The 24,380-nt window shown below is 42.3% G+C and overlaps 1 protein-coding gene across 7 annotated transcripts in view; it reads right to left on the minus strand.

The window, feature by feature from the left end:
• Nucleotides 1–24,380, minus strand: part of LOC111869881 (homeobox protein onecut) — a 353,957-nt gene that overhangs the window by 229,518 nt on the left and 100,059 nt on the right. The window lies entirely within an intron of this gene.

Below are 24,380 nucleotides of genomic sequence, written 5' to 3' on the forward strand. Positions count from 1 at the left end.
TTTGTAGGTTTTCTCAGTGGCTGAAAGACGTTTAATTCCATATCATTTATAGCTCAGAATTCACAATTATTTTATAAAATTTTTGAAGACAGAGAAAGAATGTAGTCTCCGAAACGCTGTGTTTTGAAATATAAACAGGACGCTGTCGGTGTAGCAACTGGCTACGGGCTGGACGGACGAGGGGTCGGAGTTCGAGTCCAGGTGGGGTCAAGAATTTTCTCTTCTCCATGTCATCCACACCGGCTCTGGGATCCATCCAAACTTCTATGTAATGGGTACCGGGGGTTTGTACCCTGGGGTAAAACGGCCGAGGCATGAAGCTGACCAGCTAGTGCCCAGGTCAAGAAAATGTGGATATATACATCCACTCCCCCATACACCTTCATGGCGTAGTGCTTAATTAGTTAGGCACAGGGTCGACTTTGCCTATTATCTTTACGATGGACAACGTCCAGAAATACAATATTTGTTATAATTTATCACTGGGAAATGAATAATGTACATATTTGATAAGTTGTCGTGAAATAAACTGATTATAATGTGAGAGAAGGAGCAAGAGAAATGAAGAAAAGAAAATAAAGTGAGAAAGAGAAGGAAATTAGTGTCAGAAAAAGAATGTACAATTTCTACTTCTTCCTTCTCACTCTTTTATTCCGAACTTCTGCTTCTTACTCTGCCTCTGCCTGCGAGGTCTGGGATTCTGACTTCACAGAACCTATAATATAAGTCGCCAGTCCACACTAATTCATTGTCCGCTTCACGCCCTGTTCCAAGACAGAAATGCCGCGATGCGTCTGGTCTTACTGTTTCCACAGCACGATCGAAATATCTGGTTCGCACCAGTAGGAAAAATGTCACCATGTAATACTGTCTTATCTACCACGTCTACTCAGAACAGAATAATTTCTAGGCTAAAGAAGGACTTGTACAATATACAGAAGACCGTTGTTTTGACACTTCGGTGACCTTGATTTTCCACTGATTAGAAGGAACACTACGTATCTATGTTGCTTACATGCTCTCTGCATTAAGTGGAACAACAGTTACGAATAATTAATGATGTACATCCACGTGCATCCTCTTCAAGGTCTAAGTTTGTCTTAACGATATTAAGAGTTTTTGCTTTGCTTGGATATCACCTAATGTTTATGTATAGGCCTGCAGTATTTCGTAAAAAGTAAAAGGTAAAGTTATCCCTGTGCTTAACTAATTAAGCACTGCACCATGAAGGCGTATTGGGGAGTGGATATATAGACCTACATTTTCTTATTTCGTAAAATATTAAAATACTCCATTTTACAAAGGTCTGTATGTTTACTTCCCTCCCCCCTTGGCTCTACAGCCCCAGTGGGCCTAGGCATACCTCCATGAACTTCTCTGTTCACTTCTGTTTTTCTAGATCTTACACATTCGGTAGGACTCCTTGGGCGGGTGATCAGCTAGTCGCAAGGCCTCTACCTGTACACAAACACAGAAAAACGCACACACACAAACTAAACATCCATGCCCTGAGTGGGATTCGAACCCACGATCCCGGTTTCCAAGCGAGCGAAGACAGTACATGCCTTAGACCGCTCGGCTACCGTGACCGGCATATGTTTACTTTAGTGCCATATTTTCCCGTCTTTTTAATCAATACTTGATACATACCCAAGTGTTGAGATTATGACAAAGTGCAGAATCTTAAATTATATTCTCTGACACCAATATTACATCGGAAACTATCCAACGTCTGGGAGCCTATACCCTATTTGATGTGGGCGTTTCGAGGGTTGGTTTTACTCTTGTGTTTAGGTGACCGGTTGCCATACTGCGTTTGTATTATTAATTTATTCTATCAGTGTCGACAATTGGGTCTACTCCGGTACCTTCTGATACTAGATAAGTATACTAAAGGGTACAATGACGACGCATGCTCGGTTGCAAACATCATCACTAAACATAAAATAAAACGGCTGACGGAATGAGATGAGCTGTGGGCAGTGGTTAATGTAAAGCAAAATCGTTCCAATGCTTAAATAATTAAGGGCCAAACAGTGAAAACGTACCCATCTATGGCTCTACAGCTCTTTGTTGGACATTGACCCCATTTTCAGTTTCTTAATCTTTTTACACAGTCAGTAGGACTCCTTGGACGGGTGATCAGCCCCCCAAGGCCGCTACCTGCACACAGGACAGACCAAACACAGAATTAACGCAAACAACCGTGCCTCAGGTAGGATTCGAACCCACGATCCCAGTGTTCGAGCGGGCGAAGACAGTTAATGCCTTATACCGCGTGGTCATGAAGACGTATGGGGAGTTGAGGTATAGCTCCACAATTCTTGACATCTGCAATAGACGGAAATGAGCATTCAGCCTCACACAAAGGCCGCTTTGCCTCTGCGAAAGAACAAACGGTACCTATTGTACGGGAGGCTTGGTGGGCTCCAGAGGCGGTCTGGTCGCTGTGGAGTAAATAGAAATTTTTGCCCTTGCAGGGAATTGAACCCTGGCCTTCAAGATCTTAACCCGTCAATGGGCCATGTCCAGTTTATATTTGACCACTTTCTGGAGCCTCTGCTGAAGTTCAGTGGTGGCTGCGTGCCGCACAGACCTGTCAGTGTGAGGCTGCAGACTGTTTCACCGCTTGGACTGCAGCCGCCACTGATGGAAGCAGCCGACAGACTCGCAGCGGAGGAACAGGGCTCTGCTTCCGTGCAGTAGCTAGTCCGTGGCGAACAAAGAAATGGCGGATTAATCTCGGGCTAGCTCTTTGTGTCTGTTCTCATCTCCAACTCGTTCCTTAATGAGAGGCGCTTTTGCTATTGTCACGTACCTCTGCAGTGTCGGAGTCTCAGTCATGGAGGCGGAGGGGGGAGAAATATTTTCCTTTGAGGTAAAAATTAAACTTAAAGAAACAACTTGAAGACAGACACAACTTTGGGTTTACTTGACGATGTTATCAGTGACTTAGATTATGTAGCGTGGAAAGTTATGACTGATGAATTGGAAAAGGGCTGTGACCTAAATTGAGATACTATTCCGATCACGTGACTTTATTGACTGAATATACCCACGTAAATGTTCAAGATGGCCTGTGTTCAGGCAGATTTGAACACAATCATCCGAATACTAAGACGGGATGCCAATCACTCAACGGCAAAGCTCGCATCAGCATTCTAAAATTTTAGGTTATGTACGGTTGTTACTACTGCGTTGCTCAGTAACCTGCTATTCACGCATGCGCACAAACGAGGCCATGCAAAGAACCTGATATCAGTTTATTTGGATTTAATTTCAGAAACTCCCACTTGCAACGCTGCGATCGGGTTATCTGGACTCCTATAACATATTTAGAAGGTGTCTGCTTCGAGTATCATCTGGAGAAACACTGTTCTGACTAGAGTCATTTGTGGATTTTTCCCAGTCCTTCTATTTAAGTTCTTCTGAAAAGTAATACTCATTTTCCAATTAATTGTTTCCTCATCATAGCCACTATTCACAGTCGGCATCATATAAAACTACTTAAATTGATATAGCATCGTTCACTAACTGCTAAAGCAGCAGAGACGTGAAGCTGACAACTCACCATCTACACGTAGTACCGAGGTAAAGAATGGTGGAGCTATACCTTCACTCCCCCATATGTCTTCACGTCTTCATCAGTTAAGCACAGGGACAACTTTCAACTTTTACCTGCAAATTTATAGCGAAAGTTACGACACTGCCAAGGATATTCAGAGAACACGAGACAATACAACTTCTTCCGCACAATAAAATTAGCTGCTAATCGTTATCATGCTGAAGGCAGGTGCTTGTAGTTTGCTGCCACGAGAAGAAAAACTTAAATTTAACGGATGTTCTAGGAATATAAAAGGAAAATAGGTAAAGCTATCCCAGTAACAGGCCGTTAGGACCCATAGGTTTGTGAGATGTTGAGGTTCTCACATCTTCTAGACAATCGGCTCAGAAATGGCGGTAAGGTTGTCAGCCTTGCACGCCGGCCGCAATTTACTCCCAAGAATACTCCTGGTACTCATTTCTGTTAGAGTCTTAGTCGACCCCAGGACCATTGTGCGGCTAGAATGATTAGGTAAATTGAAAAAAAATCCACCTCAACGGGACTCAGACCCGAGACTTTGCGGCTTGTAGCATAGTGCCTCAACCAACTACGCTACCTCTGAAAGCAATTATTTAAACTACAGCACCAATTTAAACAATAATTTTAAAATAAGATAGACATAATTTTCATTTCATGCATCCTGTTGTGTTATAATATACAATGTCCATTTGTTGTGAATTCAAAACATCTTCCGATTAATATACAAAAGGAACTCGCAGATTTNATCAGTCGCTTGTGTGCAGCTACGCAGGCGCAAGTATCACATTGAAGGTATGAGTAGAACTACTGTATTTACCTTAAAAGCGATATAAGTGCATTTTCTACACTCTACAGTGAATTAAAGTTCATTAATTGTTAATAAACGCACGAGTCGATTTATGTTTAATGATGATAAAATAACAATAAAATAATATTATAGTTAAGTTGATCACGTTAAGTATTTATATTAATTGTCTGATATCATGCGTTTTTGAGGGGAATAACATTTTGGTGTGCCGTGTTGAGTCATGGATACTTCATGGTGTGCTTCGAGTAGAAAAAGGTTGCGGAACACTGGTATAAATCATCACTCGAATAATTTTTTTCTTGTTTTATACTATAACTTTCGTTTTATATAGTATAATTTATTATATTTTTACGCCAAGTATTTTAATATAATTAATATTACTGTATCCAATTTTACTATTACTGCAGTTCAGTGGTGTATAAATGTTAGCCATGTATTTACCTGATGATGGCTTCTAATAGCCGAAACATGTAGCAGAGCCAAACTAGGCACTGACCTTAATATATTTGTGTTGTGACGGTTTTAATAGAGAAATTGTATAAGATAGACATAATTAACATAATTATTAGCCTTCCACGAAAAACATACGACCGAATGACTGACACATGGCCAGAGAGCAGTAGGAGGCAGATCCAACATCGGGTGTACAGGGGTAGGGGGTAATTATGTGCACAAGACTCATGCAGATTTCAATCCATTATTATTTTCTCATTTCTTTCTGCAACCTATCAGGAAACAAAAGATATGCGCCCCTGCCAGTCCTACCCCCTTATTTGCAGAACTAATGCCCCCACCCCGAAGTGTACTCCCATCTTGTGCTGAGAAGAAACAATGAAGCAAGTCAGAAGAGTGCGGAACTGATGTGTACGGGTGGGCCGCTAGCCTGTTTTCATTTCACTTGGCCGCTGGCGTATTGTAATGATCGCCAAAAGCAGACGAGTCCCTAATTAACACTGGGAGACCCGTGCAAACAAAGATTAGTTCATCTGGAACGCCAGTGAACTTTCTTCCGAACGTGTAGAAAGCGGACTGCTGAATGACCGTTACGCGTAGATTTTAACATTTTAAACGTAAATTTGACCTTATACTTAATTAATTAAGCACTAAACCATGAAGGCCTATGCGGGAGTGGATGTATAGATCTACTTTCTTGGCCTCGGCACTAGATGGAGGTGAGTGGTCAGCTTCACGCCCCGGCCACTTTCCGGGAGAGAGCCTCCGGTACACATTGGAGATTCTGTGGACCCAAGAGCCGGTCTAGAAGACATGGAGGAGAGAAAATTCTTCACCGTACCGGGACTCCGTCATCCAGCCCGTAGCCAATCACTATACCGACTGAGCTACCCCGGCTCTTGTTAAAGCTCCAGATAGAAGCCATATGCCAAGTAACTGGTAAGTTCATGGGCTAAGAGGTGTCTCATTTCGGTTTCCTTAACTCCGAGCAGCGAAGATGGACAAGGGGCGTGGGTATCTCGGAAGAAAGACTCAAGTCTTTCTCACCTCTGACGAAATGCAATTGCCTCCGGTAGAGGAACCAGTACGTGTTTGTAGAATGCGTATACCTGAGCAGTACCGCGACGATTTCATCTTTGTATGTACTTTCAACCGAAAACAACTTATGTTCAAAGAAAGCCTTTTCCTGGGACATGGCGCTGTGCAGAGATTGTGTTAACCGAAGTTTTGGAGGAAAGTATCGCCTCCATTTTCAGGGTAGAAGAAAAAAGAAAATACGCGAGCGAGGAACCAGCGTGAGCAGGTGCTGACAGACTAATGTCGAGTCCAATAAATCTAACTCTATAACAGCAGGGAGGGAAGGGAGAGGGGGCTGCATGAGAAATCAGTATCAACTTTCTTCTTAGTCACCGCCGTGAAACCCTCAAATCAACTTATGTTCGGCTTGAACTGCTGAAGTAAAATACATGATTTATGTAAGCCGAACATTTCCGTAACAGGACTGTACATCAAACGAACTTGACGGTGACTGTAGTTCACAACTGGTTGACGAGACTGGCACAAACAGAGATACCTTAGAAGATATTCTTTGAAGAGAACACTAATATGCCCCTCCTTTCTTTAATTGCCCTTATGTATTTCTTTGACTTTTGCCCCTATTAGTTTGACTTATTTTCTCTGTCATGATTGATCATACTTCTTGCATAACCTACCCAAGCCCAAGTTTGTCTTACTTGTATCCTGAAGATTGAGGCATTCGTTCCTCCAAAACAATGATAACCGTCTACCAGACTATATGGTGTCATAATCTAGAATATCACAGAACACATATATGAACTTTAAGTCATGACATCCTCCCTCTAACTCTATAAAACTCCCTCGACACATTTTGTTTCTTCTGTTTCCACTTATTAATAGGTACCTTCAACTTCTGTCTTTCAGTTTTGTTTTTAGTAAGCGGATTTATGTTATCGCTTAAAATAATATGTTTATTTATATATGTGCATTATGACAAACAGTTATGAATTATACCTTGAAAATTTATCATATTTACGGTGCAAAGATTTATATTACTTGACAGAGTTTCGGTGCCTTTCTATAATAAGGAACGTCTGCGACAACAACTAGATCCAAATTTAAAGCTACTTCCCCCCTCAAACCCTATCCTTCATTCTACACTCATCGCTTGCTTGAATCTCACCACTTACTAAATTTTGTGTTGTTTTCCTTCTTCGGCTGCCTTGCATAGTAATAAACTCCCCCCAATTTACCCCTCCCTTACTTTAAAAAGAATCAATGAACGATATAGCCTAAGGAAACTTTTGGTCCGCCCATATACATTCTCACCCCCAGTTTTCAAAAACATCCCCGTTCCCTCAATATTTTGCCCACCAAACCCCATCTTCCCAAATCTTGTTTGTTTGAGCCTAACTTAACATTTCCCACGCCTCAGCAACTGAAAACATTAAACATCCTGCACGTTTCCTTCTCTTGCTTCAGAATACAGGGGTGCCACTATACACGAAAAATGTAGATGTTTTTGTGCTTAAATTGCTAGAAATAATTTATTGCATGTTCAGAAGAAAAACTGTTTAATCTATTTGAGCTAGATTAAAATCCTTCCTCATATCATGAAAGTAAATTCAAAATTTCTATCTAATAAATTCCCAAATGTCGTTTATATTAAAAAGAAGAATGGCCACGCCATAGCTCAAGCGGTTAGTCGCTGGCTTCCTACCGCGGCGGCTCGTGTTCGATCCCGGGTCTGGTCAAGTGGGATTTGTGGTGGACAAAGTGGCACTGGGGCAGGTTTCCTCCGAGTACTTCGGTTTCCCCTGCCAATCTTCATTCCACCAAATTCTCCACAATAACCCTCGCCTATCATCTGGGGCTGGTACAATAGGCCAGAAGTGGCCGCAGTACAAGGGACTTAGTTCCACCCCAAACAGCAATTAAAAAAAAGTTGTTTTCTGTATATGTGTAAGAAGCTAGATTTTCAATTTAAGAAAAAGGACTGAGAAGACATGAGCATCATTCCTTCCCCCAGAATCCCCTCTTCAGAGACAATTCTTTATATCGTAAGGGAAATCCTTTTTCGATCAACTGTCGCCACACAACACACAGTATAACACATCACAGATGCAGAAGTAGGAACTCGAAGAATATTCACATTAGTATTGGTATATTTTCTCAAGACTCAAAATTGTCCACTTTCAGGTACAGATGAGTTCCTGCAGCCTGCAGTTCGTTACAATTATTGATTTCTTAGACACATCCACCCGGTCTAGAAAACCGAAATTAACGGCCGTGGAGATTCGTTGCGCTGACCACGTGACACCCTCTATCCGTTAAAGTTGGCACTAACTTCGCCTACAAGCGGCGGTCGCTCGGTCGGAATAGTTCGCTCGCAGACTATAGGGCACGGAGTTTTTGTTCTTAGACATGATCCATTGTCATGTTTTTTATTTAAAACAACGTTTCGGAGACTGGACTCTGTACCGTCCTTAGGTAACAGCTTACTCGATAAGGTCAGTCCCTTATCTCCGGACTGGAGACAGAGAGTGACCCTATAGATTGGGCCCAACTTATTAGACATTTATCTGAAAACGGAGACAGAGTCCAGTCTCCGAAAGTTGTTTTAAATAAAAAACGGGATGATTATGATGTCCAAGAAGTCAAGAATTTTAATATAACATCGCCACAATATTTTATACCTTGTGTATTCCAAAGGGTTCCGACGATTGTGTATAATACTCAGATTTACTTGAATTTTGGACTCTGTCCATCGTCCGGTATTCCAGAAACTAGAAAACATAACGTTTCGGAAACGATGTCCATCTCTATTCTCAGGTGAGGGTAAGAGTGATTAAGATTAACTCTTTCTATGGGACTCAACTGAGTAGGTGTCTTCCCCCCTCTCACCTGATGACGGAAATACATCCATTTTCCGAAATTTTGTTTTCTAGTTTCTAGAATACCGGACGATTAACAAAGTCCAAAACCCAGCAATTTTGACTTTTAGATCTTATCTTAGTTACTTACTCATGGAGCTGAGCCCTTCAGGAGGAGCCGCCAATTCTGCAGCTACTCAAGAATTTCCCAGCACTTTATGGAACCCGAATGTTCATTGCCGTGTTCACAAGAGCCCTCCATTTGTCCCCATCCTGAGCCAGATCAATCGAAACAATACCAGCCCATCCTATCTCTCTAAGCTCAATCTTGATATTGTTCGCCCACCTACGCCTTGGTCTTCCCTGTAATCTCTTTCCTTTCGGTTTCCCCACGAATATCCTATACGCATTCCTCGTCTTCCACATTCGGGCTACATGCCCTGCCCACATCATCCTCCTTGACTTGATCATTCTAATTATACTCGGAGAAGAGTACAAGTTATGAAGCTCCTCATTATGCAGTTTTCTCCAACCTCCTGTCACTTCCTCTCTCTTCGGTCCAAATATTCTCCTCAAACACCCTCAGTCTATGTTCCTCCCTTAATGTCAGCGACCAAGTTTCTTTACAATTCTTTGACGTGCAACCACTGTGGTAGTGTGAGCTGCTCTCCATCATATTTGGGAGGTTCAGGGTTCTGCACATGGCCCAGAGGCAGCCTGTCCTATCTCGAGATACTGCATGTGCCTGGAGAGCTAACGAATTAGACCGCAAATGCTCCCTTGCACATAGTTTTCAATTAATTAGTCACAAGTCATGCAATCATTAGGCGTTAGAGTCGTAACATATATATATCTATATCTCTACTGCTCTTTTATGAACCTTGACAGCTTTTTAAATTTCCATTTTACAGTCACTAGGACTACTCGGACGGGGGATCAGCCCGTCTCAAAGCCAGTACCGGACACAGGACAGCACAAAGACAGAATAAACACACACACACTTCCATGCCTCAAGTGGAATTCGAACACCCAATCCCAGTGTTTGAGCGATAGAAGATAGTTCATGTCTTAGGCGGGCCTCACAACGGCATGCGTCAAGACATGTAATAGTCAAGACACGATGTCTGCGACATGACGCAAAGAAAGGAGCACAGTTGAAACGGATGAGATTATGAAAACCGCCGCACACCAGTCTGAGTCATGATGCAGACGTCAGCTTCATGCTGATGAATCACGTATGAAACAAGACTGAGCCTTTGTCTCATGTCTTGATGCTTGTCTTGACGCAGTTGGTGTGCGGCCACCCTTATGCTTCGAGGTCACTTTGATCGGCAATGAAAAAGCACTCAAATGAAAGAAAAACTTTTTGTCTCTAGTCAAATGGGGTCGTAATATATTAACACCCTGGCGTGTACAGTCACTTCAATTGGGTCTCATAACAAACGCCTGTAAAGAAAATATTGTAAAAAAAACAATTTGATAAAATAAAAACAGACTGTGAAGATTCTGGAATTGCCGAGTCACGTGGAATGGCTGGTTCTCAGGATGAACATATGCAATAATAGCGTAAGAATAATATCAATCACCTAAGCACATGTTACATAGCGTCTGATTTCTTGTTGTAGACGTCTGGTTATTGCTCTGGGCTCAATTATAAAAAAGTTAAGTTTGAGGTTTCTTTTACATCTTGTGGCGTATTTTGGACTTCATCTATCGTATGGTATGTAAAAGACAAAAGACCACAACGTTTCGGAGACTGGATCTGTCTCCGTCCTCAGGTGGGTAGGGCAGGATAAACCTACTCAGTTGAGCCCGTTAGAAAGAGCTAGTCTCAATCATTGGTGTGGTCTTTTGTCTTTTACATACCAGACGATGGATGAAGTCCAAAACAAGCCAAAAGAAGTGCAGTATACACAATCGTCAGAATCCTTTCAAGTCTATTTGAGATTTCTTGCTTGGAAAAATATTGTCACGCGTAGGGATGACTTATAAGAGGGGGTTGGATAGGATGATTGGATTTATTGCACCTTATAAATTCATACAACTCGGAGCTACAGGTAATACAGCGCTTTAGCTGATCTACAAAATTTACATTTCACCGTTACACATGCACTAATGTTCTCAGTCTTCACTAGTCGTATCCTGGCAACGGATTTATAACAGTCTCACTATCATTTATAATCACATATGAAGTCTTCTTGGCATAGTCTAATTACTTTCTTGGCATTTCTTCTCAGTCACCTTCGATTACCACCTCCACAACTCGACCCAATTCTAATTCTAGCTACGTGAGATCTCGTTATGTAGCCTCGCGCGGACTCAGCAGAAAACATCGTCTTCTATTATAAATGATGCGTGTTTACTGGTCCGTTACCTAAAATAAACGTCCTATTGCTGTGTTCGTGTCTGTTGCGGGAATGTGCTTACTCAACCGTTGCGTAGTAATGGGTATACGTGTCACAATATATTTTAATTCTTTTTACCGTATTACCGTAGTTTCCGCAAATATAGTTACTATCGTGTTGGCCAAACAAACTAGGAAGAAGAGCGCTAAGGAGCAGATTTGGGCTAGACAGACAAAAGAACCAGGACGCACACGGTATAGTTTTATAAAGTACACTCTTCGCCAAATATCAAGTCAAGGATGATCATAAGTGAGGAACGTGTAGCACGCATGAGTCACATGAGAATGTATAAATCATACAAAAATGTAGTCAGAAAATCTGAAGGGAAGAGATTACTCTCTGACTAACACTGAAGAAGGGTTACAGCTTTCCGCCACTTTACCTACCAGCGGCTGGGCTGTCTATGCTGCCATGTGCCCACCTTTCCCCAGCATCCATCACTAGATCTGAGTCAGACAGGATCTGGACCACCCAAGCGTATATGATAATATTAAAATATATCGTAAGAAAACAGGGTGGAAGAGAGAGGATTGTATCCACGTCTTTCGGGTAAGGGTCAGTGCTGGGAACTTGTAGATATCGCAGTGAATGGAGGCAAATTTCTTTAGGTAGCTGAGCAGGGCCTTGTTCAAGAAGGCTTTGCTTCAAGGAATTCGTTTCTTAGCAACGTTTCACTGATTAATTTTATGATTGCTTTAGGAGGAAAACGAACAAAGTAACATGCGGATTTCTTATTGTAAACGTAGTCGGTACAGCGACTAGCTACGGACTGGATGGTCGAGGTATCGGAGTTCGAGTCGTGGTAGCGTCAAAAAATTTGTCTTCTGCACGTCGTCCAGACCGACTCTGGGGCCCACCCAGCTTCCTATCAAATATGTACCTGGGGCTCTTTCTGCGGGGATAAATCTGCCGGAGCATGAACGTGCCACTCACCTCTAACTTATGCCGAGGTAAAGAAAATGTAGATCTATATACGTATGCACTACCCTAGAAATGTAGATCTATATACGTATGCACTACCCTAGAAATGTAGATCTATATACGTATGCACTACCTAGAAATGTAGATCTATATACGTATGCAACCCTAGAAGCGTAGTGCTTAATTAGTCAAGCACAGGGACAACTTCACTGTTTACTATTGTACCCATACTGCTGTAATAGCGTGAAGTCGGTTCGATATTATTTCAGAAGTTTTGTTGAAATAGCAACTGTATTACAATCATAAACGCCCAAGTTTGAGGTTATGTGTTATTGAAAAGTTCAGGTTCCCACATTTATCCGTGGTCTTTAATGACAGTTTAAATACAAATGACTTCCTTATCACATAAACCACAACGTAAAACACAATCTCGCAGAAACCTAGGTTATTTCGACCCACAACTAGTAGTTTATGCATTATTTCACGAAAGTAAAAGCCAGAGACACTTACTGGCCTTCAAGATGGTGCATGGATCAATTGTCCTAGAAACTAACGTGATTACTGTGTTCTTTTGTGTCGGGTTTTTGCAAGGAAATGTTCTGTGCCCTAAATGCACGTAGTTACGACTTCCGAAACTTGTGCTTCGAAATCAGTAATATTTCCCGTTAATACATTAGGCTAAATTCATCCCTTATTTGGCACACAGTGAAATATGCTAAATCATGGACCAATTTATTTATTTATTAACTTAAAGTTAATGTAACGACAGCGGCAAGTCAGAGTATATAACTTAGAGACAGAATGATTGATGAACAACGAATTAGAGTGGGGGTGGGAGGAAGTGGTCGTGGATTAATTTTGAGGTACTCTTCCGACATTTTCTGGAGGGTCTGAGGTATATTACCATTCATCTCAGCCAGACAGACTGTCTCCGGGCTCAGATTCGAAACAGGGACCATTGCGATATGCAGATAGGCTACTACATGCTCCATTACGATGTCCGGCAACTTTAAATAAATAACTCGTAACAGAATATTCCTGTTAATTGTAATAAGGGTCACTGCACTTTGTGGATCAACTGAACACACCATCCAACACAGTAAGTTTGCAGAGAGCGAACATATACTGTGTATAATCTTGTCTACTAACACATTCTAGAATTTGATGTACCTTACACTGTGATAAAAAGGTCAATCTGTCCCTGTAACAGACCCTGAAGGATCATTGGGGTATGAGAAATCGAGGTTCCCACATTTTCTTGACAATCGGCTCACAGATGGCGGTGAGCTGTCAGTCTTGGGCGCTGGCACCCTTTACCCCCAATGATATTCCTGGTATTCATTTCTGCTAGAGGATGAGTCGACCCCAGGGTCATATGCGGATGGAAGAATTATATACATTGAAAAAGAATCAATTACTTCATTCGGATTTGAACCCGCGATCTTCTGACCTGTAGCGTAGTGCCTCAACCAACTACGCCACAGTGTGCTCCACACTGTGATAATTAATTTCCTATTTTAAATTGCTTATTTTTTAATATTTTCAAATAGTCTTACATAGTCTATATTCACATAAATAGAATAGATAAATGCAAGTCTAACGTTCTACATAATCGTCCACTGAAGGAGAATTCTAACAGTGGCGTTCTTCCCTCATGGCTACATTCACTCTCAATACTATTCAAGTAATTAAAATTCAGGCTGAATTTCGATAACCGAAAGACATCTATACCGAGCAATATCTTGAAATTTGTGGAAATGGAGCGTTTTCCCACTAATTCAGAGCAATGTTGACACTATCTAAAATTTGAGGTTCTCACGGCTGACTATGAAGAATGCCGTCTTCTGGGATGTGACGCTGTGTAGATCTTGTGAAACCGACGTTTCGGAGGAACGTATTGTCTCCATTTCAGGGTAGCAAAATCCGAGAGCGAGGAACCAGCTCGAGCAAGTGGCTGCAGACTGAGTCACCAGTCGAAAACATGCAGCTATAGCTAGTGACTCAGTCTGCAGCCACCTGCTCGAGCTGGTTCCTCGCTCGCGGGTTTTTCTACCCTGAATATGGAGGCGATACGTTCCCCCGAAACGTTGGTTCACAAAAGAACTACACGGCGCCACATCCCAGAAGACGGCATTCTTCAATGTGAACACCTCCACAAATAAAACTGCCCTGTCTCTCTATATGAGATCCCTGACACCCCTGTAGATTTTATGACTGCAACCTTGTTCCTAACCACACCCCCTCCTGCCCCTTTCACACCCTCACTCTATCACTTTATTAAATTAAATCCGCATCATAATCTACGCGTCAAGGAGCAAAACAATTCTCACCCCCTTCACCCCGCAGACAGGTTCCCGTGACGCCCAATATTGATGGAATTAACAGTTAATGCACCGTAAAATAATATTTCAACTTACTAGCTTACTAACAGACTCAATTCACTGACGGAGGAGTACCTGCACGCCTAGCATTGCAATGCCATTCTTGATTCAAGTATTCATAGTCCTTTCTACAGTGGAGTGGGACCTGAAACAAAATACGGGGAATTTAAAATCATAAAGGGACTACGGAACCGCTGAACTCAGCCAAAATTATTAAGATTCTTGGGTCCAGTTTTATACAACACCTGAAAACGCAGTGGTTCTACAAGTTCCACTTACTCCTGTCCATCCATCTATCTGATCTACCTAAACTGTCTGTCTAATCTAATCTACCTATCTACCTATGGCTCCATAACCCTTGTGGATCTTGGCCGAATTTTCAGTTTATTAATCTACATACAGTCGGTAGGATTCCTTCGTCGGGAGATCAGCCCATCTAAGGCCGCTTCCTACTCACAGAGCAACATAAGCACAGAATAAACGCACACAGACATACATGCCTTGAATGGGATTCGAACCCATCATCCCAGAGTTCGAACGAGCGAAGACAATTCATGCCTTAGACCGCGCGGCCACTGTGATCGGCATACGTACTACGTATTTTAGCATATTAAAATTCTGCATTCTGCCAACAGAATGTATTTATGTGTTTCTCATGGTTATCACAGGAAACAGCGACGTAATGTTTCCTCTAAAGTGCAAAACGAAGTGTAGTGTTATATTACTTAGAAGTTAAGTCTCAGAACGGTTAAAGATCTTACTGAGTACCCCTCAATATATCCAGAGGTTCACCCCCAGTACACAAGGAAGGGTGGCGAAACAGATATTTGTAAACGTTTTCCACGTATCTTCCAGGTTCAGTCCGAAGGCAGAGGCGATTGGCTTAGACGAGTATCTCTTCCCGTCGGGCATTGCGACAAGCAAGAATCGGGTATCCGGATGAAAGGTATCCAAAATAAAAAAATTATAACTCGAAAAGTAATTATCATACACGTATCCGGTTTATGTTATCGGAAAGGAAAACCCTGTAAGATTTTGTTCCATGCCCGGCTTCCTCGCATGCGCCGCCACATTTCTGCCACCATGTTAGGATCACTTGGACAGAGAGATGGCTGGGAGATGGATCGGCAGAAATGAACCAATTGCTTGGCCTCCTAGGTCGCCAGATTAACCCCACTGATTTTTTTCTTGTAGGATTGTGTGAAGGACATTGTCTACCCGGTCAACATCAACGACCTGCAACACCTGAAAGCCCACATAAGGGACACTGTGGTCATGGTAACACCATACATGCTGGATTATCTAGATATTTGCTGTGCCACCAAGGGATTCCACCTTTAAATTCATTAAGAAAGTTATATACTCAGAAAAAGAACTTTGATGGTTTCCTTTTGTAGTTGTGTAAACCATAAATGTGTATAATAAAAATTTATGTGATACAATTATTTTATTTTGGATACCTTTCATCCGGACACCCTATATTTATTTCTCATCCCTCTCATGCACATTGCATGTTCCATCATCCCATCTTCTTTCAATGGATCACTATACTAATATAGACTTAGGTAGTATTCTCTTGCGGTGGGGTGAGACTGAGTCCACTTTGTACTTCGGCCACTTCTGGCCTATTGTACCAGCCCCGGATGATAGATGATGAATATGGAGCAGTTGGTGCAATGAGAATTTGTAGGGGAAACAGAATTATTTGTAAAAAAAACCTGCCCCAGTGCCACTTTGTCACCCACAAACCCCACATGGCCTGACCTTGGCTCGAACGAGGGTCGCTGAGATGGAAAGCCGTGCATATACAGACCTACGAGCAGACTATGAAACTCTCTCAGCCACCTGTCACTTATTTTCTTATAGGTTCGAAATATTCTCCTGGGCATTCTATTCTCACACACACATAATCGGTGTCCCTCTGTTGATGTGCCATGTTTCACACCCATACAGAATAGATAATCTTATAGTTCCTTATGTTTTAAAATGCATTGCCTTTTGAAGGAGAGAGATGGCGTGATAGGAGGTTTGAGAAAACTACACAATGAGGAGCTTCATAACTTGTACACTTCTCCAAGTATAATTAGAATGACCAAGTCAAGGAGGATGAGATGGGCAGGGAATGTAACATGAATGGGGAGAAGAGGAATGTATATAAGATAGTGGCGGGAAATCCAGAAGGTAAGAGACCACTGGGAAAAGCAAGACGTAGGTGGGTGGACAACATGAAAATAGATCTTAGAGATATAGGATGGGATGGTATGGAATGGATTGATCTGGCTCAGGATAGTGACCAATGGATGGCGATTTTTAACACGGTAATGAACTTTCAGGTTCCGTAAAATGTTAGGAAGTTCTTCAGCAGCTGCACAATTGGCAGCTTCTCAAGAAGGGCTCAGCTCCATGACTGCGTGATTATCTTTAGAAGATAAATATAACAACCGTCTTAAATGCAGCACAATTTCTTTATCTTTCATACAAATTATTACAACATGTCTCGGCCTCACTCGGCCATTACCAGGTGTATGCAGTCTTGCTGAAATTGTTGTACTGTCGTCTTAGCACCTAAGGCACGAATGCGTTGCTATTCTAATTTTAAGAACTTCGAAGCTTTTAAATACGAGAATGGTGATCATTCATACGTAAAAGCTAGCTAAGCTATCCCTGTAACACACCTTGGAGGCCCACAGGGTTGTGAGACGTCGAGGCTCCCACATTTCCTAGACAGTCAGCTCATAGATGGCGGTGAGGTTGTCAGCCTAACGTGCCGGACGATCTTTACCACTCAGGAAAATTCCTGGTACTCATTTCTGTTAGAGGTCGAGTTCATCCCAGTTGCATAGTGCGGCTGGAAGAAGTCAATTGCACAATTAAAACACAGAATAAACGCACACAGACATCCATGTCTCGAGTGGGATTTGAACGAGTGACGACGGTTCATGCCTTAGACCGCGCGACCACTGTGATCAGTCATTAAACTTAATAAGCTAGAGAATTTTTAGAAATCCTTTATTAATTCATTAAAAGGGTAAATATATACCTGTAACAGGGCGTGGAGGCCCATATAGTTGCGAGACGGCGAGGATCCAAAATTCTCCAGAAAATCGGCTCACAGATGGGGTAACGTTTCCGCCCTTTGTCCCCAGTAAGATTCCTGATACTCATTTCTGTTACAGCCTGAGTGGACCCCAGGAGCATAGTGTGACTGGAAAGGTAGGTAATTTAAAAAAATTCGATGACCTCATCGGGAATCGAACCCGTGACCTTCCGGCATAGTGCCTCAACCATGGACGCTACAGCGAATTCAGTAAACCTAGTGAACAAACCACATTTTCTGTGGAACCCACTAAAATGAACACGGAACTCGCATTTTCGCCTAAAGATACCCACTTGCTTCGCGTCAGCAATTGGATACGTCTGTGGGTGCACCGGACTACAAACCCACAACCCCTGGATAACGTGAGAGCAGGTGTGGTTAGAACTGTGGCGAGAGAGAGGGAGGGGGGTCTGTACAAAGTGCGATGATTCATGTTCGACCCCTTTTCTACCGCTCCGGACACGCGGAACGAATGCTCTCCCTCCAAAACCAACTACACACTCCCCCACAGCCCCTTCCTAATAAAGGAACATCTGACCTACAGATCCATAGGGACGTAAGGAAAACAAACCATGAATTTCTTATGGATTAAGGATTTAAACATTCAATAATACTGATAATTACCTTCTTCCCACTTTTTTGCGTACTTCCCTTATTTTGAAAAAGTAAAAGTAGGCTTATGAGATCACGACTTTGTCTGCGTGTATGTGTATCCCCCTTAAAACTCTTGAAAGCGTGAGCAAATCTTCATGAAACCTGGTACTAATATAATGGCATTTGAGCTAATTTCAACGTCATACTTCTTAAATCTCTCCCATCAGCCTTTGTGTCTGTATGTGTATTCCTCCTATCGTTGCTAAGCATCAGCTCGGTAAGTGTATCCCTCTTCCATTGCTAGGCAACGGCTCAGTAAACCTTTCCCTGCGGCAACTAATAAAAGTAATAATGGATGAACTCAGTGTCATCTACAGCTCATAACTTTAAATAATAAAGCAGATAAAGAGGAAAGTTTATCACGGTGAAGACCGACAATTATGAACAGAATTCATCTTAAACCCTTAGCCTAAACGGAACTTTAATTCATTTTCTTTGTCGATTTCTTTTTATGTATTTTAAAAATGATCATACCATTATTCGTTTCAGTTTCGCTTTCCATTAAAGAGAAAAGCAACGTTCAACGGACTCCACTGCCTTATATCCCACAAGAGAACATTCTTCGTAACTACCACTGTGAGAACCTCAAATCGTGCAATTCCTCCACCACTTCCAGCATTCATAAACTCAAACAGACATCTAGTACACCGCACAAGTACATGTAACATTGATGTTTGCTTTCGCAGTAGCGCAATTGACCGCTGGGTAACCCAAGACGACGACAAGCAAACGCGCACACTTCACGACACGAGACCTGCAGCCACTGACGTCAATGAATGCATCAGAATTGCTGGAGCGGTTGAGTGACGTGGCCAGGTATGAAAGGTGTGGTTTACCGACGTTTCGAACATGCACACTGTATACAAATTAATATGAACTGTGACAAACACATCGAAGTGGTATTCGGGAGAGGCCTGGCTCGAATCCTGGCAGGGTAATCGACTGTCCTGAAGATATTCGTGGTTTTATTCAGTCTCTTCAGGCAAATTCTGGGATATTACCTCAGATTACATAACGATTGCTTCATTCCAATTTCAATATTTATTATCACCCAATCATCTGAAGCTAGAGTCATAGTGACGCTGATCATTCTGAGCCCTTATTTATTTGGATGATTATAGATGACCATGAAATTTATATCTAATTAATTCTCGGTAATTTAAATTTCAAAAGTCTTATGTTTCGATATTACAGGAAATGTATCGTGATCTATAATATCGTATTTCATCGTCTGTGACGTGCAATACGGTGTTCACGTTGAAAATTTCTAGATTCTGGCAGAAACAAGAAGTCCGGAGTTATGACATTTACGAGCAATCATAAATTTAGCTCGGGTACAGGGAACCGGACGCGCCTAAAAGGACAGGTCAGAGCTTGTTACAATTGCCTGTGAATGAGGGCCAGTATGATTGGGTTGCCTCGTTCAAGCTTCCTACGGAAGATGGGATGAAAATGTATATGTCAACACCATCATGCAAGCCATCATACACTGTCCTAAGGTAGAAACAGGTGTAGCAGGGATAGCACCATTCCGACTGCGCCGATACAAGAAAAGGCGGGTTGGAAAAGAGCGGTGTTAATAGAGAAATTCGAAATGAACCGAAAATAAATAATACAATTGTAACAGGAACCCAGTTCTGTGCGTACCGTGTACAGTTTACTCACAGGAAATCATAGAAAATCTCACATTCTCTCCGATGACAGTGAAAGGCTGCTGGAAGCCCAACTGCACGTCGCATTAGTTCGCCTCTACTCTGGAAATTGCGTTAAAAAGGCAAATTTGTCCCTGTGCTTAATTAATTAAGCACTGTGACATGAAGACATATGGGGGGAGTGGAGGTATAGATCCACCACTCCATTAGATGGAGGGAAGTGCTCAATATCACGCCTCGCATGCTTTACCCCTGGGGAAATAATACATTGTACTCATTAGACAGGAGATCATGTGAGCCCTAGAACCGGCCTGGACGCTGTGAAGAAGAGAAAATATTTTACCTGCCGAGAATTGAACCCGGAATGTCCAGCCTGCAGCCTGTAGAGAGTCGGTACACCGCCTGAGCTATTGCTCTGTGATTGAAAGGTCCGCTTGACAAAGAGAGAGAGAATTGTATATGATTTCCCCAGTCAGGTATGTTCGTCCTTCTAAATTGGACCGAGTCGTTGTGACGTGGTCTTAAAGAAACTCCGTGACTTGTAGTCCGCAAGTGAACCATACCGAGAGAGCGACCGCCGCTTATCGGCGAAGTTAGTGCCAACTTTAGCGGATGGAGTGTGTCGCGTGGTCAGCGCAACGAATACCCACGGCCGTTAATCTCGGTTTTCTAGACCGGAGCTGCTATTTCCTTCTGGCCTATTGTACCAGCCCCAGATGATAGGTGAGGGTGATTGTGGAGCAATTGGTGGAATGAAGATTGGCAGGGGAAACCGAAGTACTCGGAGAAAACATGCCCCAGCGCCACTTTGTCCACCACAAATCCCACTTGACCAGACCCGGNCTTGGAAAATCTCTGGCTGAAGTGCTCGGTAAAGACGATAAAAATATGCTCGGGTATGCCAATACCACTCACAAGCAGTGTAACCGAGTTGTACGTAAGGGAGTAGTACAAGAAATATATATATATGTGTATGTGTGTGTGTGTGTGTATTCTTGTAGAAAGAAACAAAGTAAACTTGCGGATTAAAATTGAAAATTATGGTATCAATTTTCGAATAGATTTGAGAAATTTTATTATTGAACTATATGTATGAGCTATTATATTTCTTCTGTAAAATTGTCTAATTGCCTAATAAGCAGCAAAGCAAAAGAGACGTACAGGGGAGTGAAGGTACAGCTCCACGAGTACTTAACTTTATAATTAGATGGAGTGATGGTCAGCGTCGTGCCCTGGTAGTTTTCCTGAAGAGACGAATGAATAGGACCCAGGGTGGGGCCGGTCTGTGGATAAGAGAGAAGTTTAACACTTCTCCCTCTGGGAACTGAACCCTCATATCTTGGTTGCCCAGTCAATAGATTAGTCGCGTCTCTTTACCGACTGAGTTATCTGAGCTGACTGTTTTTTATTGCTAGTGGGGTGAGACTAAGTCACTTGTACTGCGGCCACTTCTGGCCTATTGTACTAGCCCCAGATGATAGGTGAGGGTGATTGTAGATCAACTGGTGGAATGAAGATTGGCAGGGGAAACCGAAGTACTCGGAGAAAACATGCCCCAGCGCCACTTTGTCCACCACAAATCCCACTTGACCAGACCCGGGATCGAATCCGGGCCGCCGCGGTGGGAAGTCAGCGACTAACCGCTTGAGCTATGGCGCGGCCCTAAGCTCACTGTTAGTGACAAATCGTGAGGTATATAAACAAATACTTCGTTTCTTAATATCTGATAATTGCTTAGAGGTCTTCATTGTATATCGCGAAATAATGGTACATATGCAAACAACAGTTATCAGCAATTATACGCCAACGCAATTATGGTTCTACGAAGCAGACATGACGTTGACGTTATGTTATGCTTTTAAAAGGAATTCAGTGAAACAGGTCCGCTGGGCGTGTGTGTGTGGGGGGGGGGTTGTAGAGCACGTTGTTGTGTTTGAGGAAGGGATTTGTTTGCTGTATACTCCAACCTAACAGTCATGATTCGTGTTCGTAATTAGTCACTTTTCTCTTCAGAATAAAAAGCCACGTAAAACATTAAGGTTCGGGAAAAATAGAGACGCTGTGGATTTAACGACTGAACGGTCATATGAACCACAAATTACCATGGAAAAGCAATGCAGATGATTGAATAAGCATACTGTCTCTCATCCTGACATAGAAACGTCAATTATGAATGGTGTAACACGCTTACATGCACGATTATATCGTGACGTATCGACCCATTGCTAGGTAACGACTCAGTATACAAGATCCAAGGAACACGCAATAATAGAAGCTGCGTTCTCTATGGGCCACTCCAATCTTTTTTTATTTGACACAGACGGTAGGCCTCCTTGGACGGGTGATCAGCCCGTCGCAAGACACAGACATCCAAACCTCAAACGGGATTCGAAACCATGATACCATTGTTCGAGCGAGCGAAGACGGTTCATGCCTTCGACCACGCGCCACTGTGGTCGGCCTTAATGCGAATTTTGTAGACTATTTTTTAATTACGTGAGATTTTAAATTATCACTGCGTTGACTATGAAGATTACTGCCTTATCGGATATGACGTCATGTAGTCTGGTTGATCATTACCAACGTTTCCGAAGAACCAGCTGCCTCCTTCTTCAGGAAAGAACATTAACCCGAACGTGGAATACAGTGATACCGATAAAGAGGGAGGGCGAACCGAGCCCAGGAGTATGGCCGAAAGAGTCAGAGTCAGCCTGTGTTAGGGTTCTGGCTTCTCTCTCTTCCACTGAACCCTTCAAGAAATTACATTTGAAAGGCAACTCCTTATTGACTACTCTGTATCATCTATTGCTTATAATTAATCTCCCAGTCACTCAGCCTTCGAAACAGTGACTAGTTTAATGGCCAAATATTCTTGGCGTTCTCCTTGCTCCCATCGGTTCTCACACGGCCCCAGTCCGGGGCCCTCTATCCCTGCAGTCCTACCACTCTTTTGCACAATCAGCATACTAAACTCTCCTGAAGATGGAAGCAGCAGGTTCTTTGAGAACGCCGTGAATATTCTTCCAGCCTACACTACGTCTGGATGATAGAAATGCAATCAGCCACACAAAAATATAGGATAAAATAATCAAATTAATTACGAAAGTTAATAACCAGCGACGGAAGACGATGAGGAGGTAGATAGTTCGGAAGAACATGGATAGAGGCCAGCACACACCGGATTCTGAGACAAGAAGAAGAGAGAGATTAGGTTTAACAATAAATTCTATAATAGTTCAACACTGCAGATATACATTCTACTCTTTGTATATAAAGAAAAAAAAATCCGTGGCCTATAGTCCGCAAGCGAATTATACCGACCGAGCGACCGCCGCTTGTCGGCGAAGTTAGTGCCAACTTCAGCGGATAGAAGGTGTCGCGTGGTCAGCGCAAGGGATCCGCACGGCCGCTGTAGTACCTTCTTATAAACATCTTATTCTATAATAGTAGTTACCCAGAGAGTCTTAATATAGAGTAACCGTTAATCTCGGTTTTCTAGACCGGAGCCGTTATTTCCTTGAATTAGTGAAACCAGCAGGCATTTCAGGAAAAAAAGAGGGAATATCTGAAAGACAAAATTGATGAGCTTGCAATGAACAGTAAGAACAAGAACATTAGAGACCTGTATAGAGGAATAAATTACTTTAAGAAGGGTTATCAACCAAGCAGTAACTTAGTGAAGGATGAGAATGGTGATCTGCTTGCAGATTCCCACAACATTTTGAATAGGTGGAGGAACTTCCTCTCTCAGTTATTGAATGTACATAGGGTCAGTGCTGTTAGGCAGACAGAAATCCATACAGCAGAGCCGTTGGTACCTGATCCTAGCCCTTTTGATTTTGATAGTGCAATTGCAAAATTGAAACGGTATAAATCGCCAGTTAGTGATCAAATTCCGGCAGAACTTATTCAAGCAGGAGGCGAAATATTGCATTCCAAGATCCAAAAGCTAATTACTTCTATTTGGCATAAGGAAAAATTGCCTGATCAGTGGAAGGAGTCTATTATTGTACCAGTTCACAAGAAGAGTGATAAAACTGACTGTAGTAATTATCGGGGGATATCACTGCCATCAACTTCATATAAAGTGTTGTTCAATATTCCACTTTCAAGTTTAGGTCCATATATACGTAGATGAAATTATTGGGGGTCATCAGTGTGGGCTTCGACGTAACAGATCAACTACAGATCAGATCTTTTGCATTCGTCAGATATTGGAGAAAAATTGGAGTAGGATGAGACANCCAGGGAAACCAGGTGGGACTGAAATTAAACGGGACACATCAGCTGTTGGCCTATGCCGATGATGTGAATCTGCCGGGTGATAATGTAGATACCATAAAGAAAAACACACAAACTTTAATTGACGCAAGTAAAGAGGTTGGTCTAGAAGTAAACACAGAGAAAAGTAAGTACATTTTGCTGTCTCGTCACCAGAATTCAGGGCAAAATCATGACATAAAGATAGGAAACAGATGTTTTGAAAATGTGGCACAGTTCAGATATTTGGGAACAACGATAACAGATCGAAACCTG

This window comes from Cryptotermes secundus, unplaced genomic scaffold (genome assembly GCF_002891405.2).
Source record: "Cryptotermes secundus unplaced genomic scaffold, Csec_1.0 scaffold958, whole genome shotgun sequence".
Lineage (NCBI taxonomy): Eukaryota > Metazoa > Arthropoda > Insecta > Blattodea > Kalotermitidae > Cryptotermes > Cryptotermes secundus.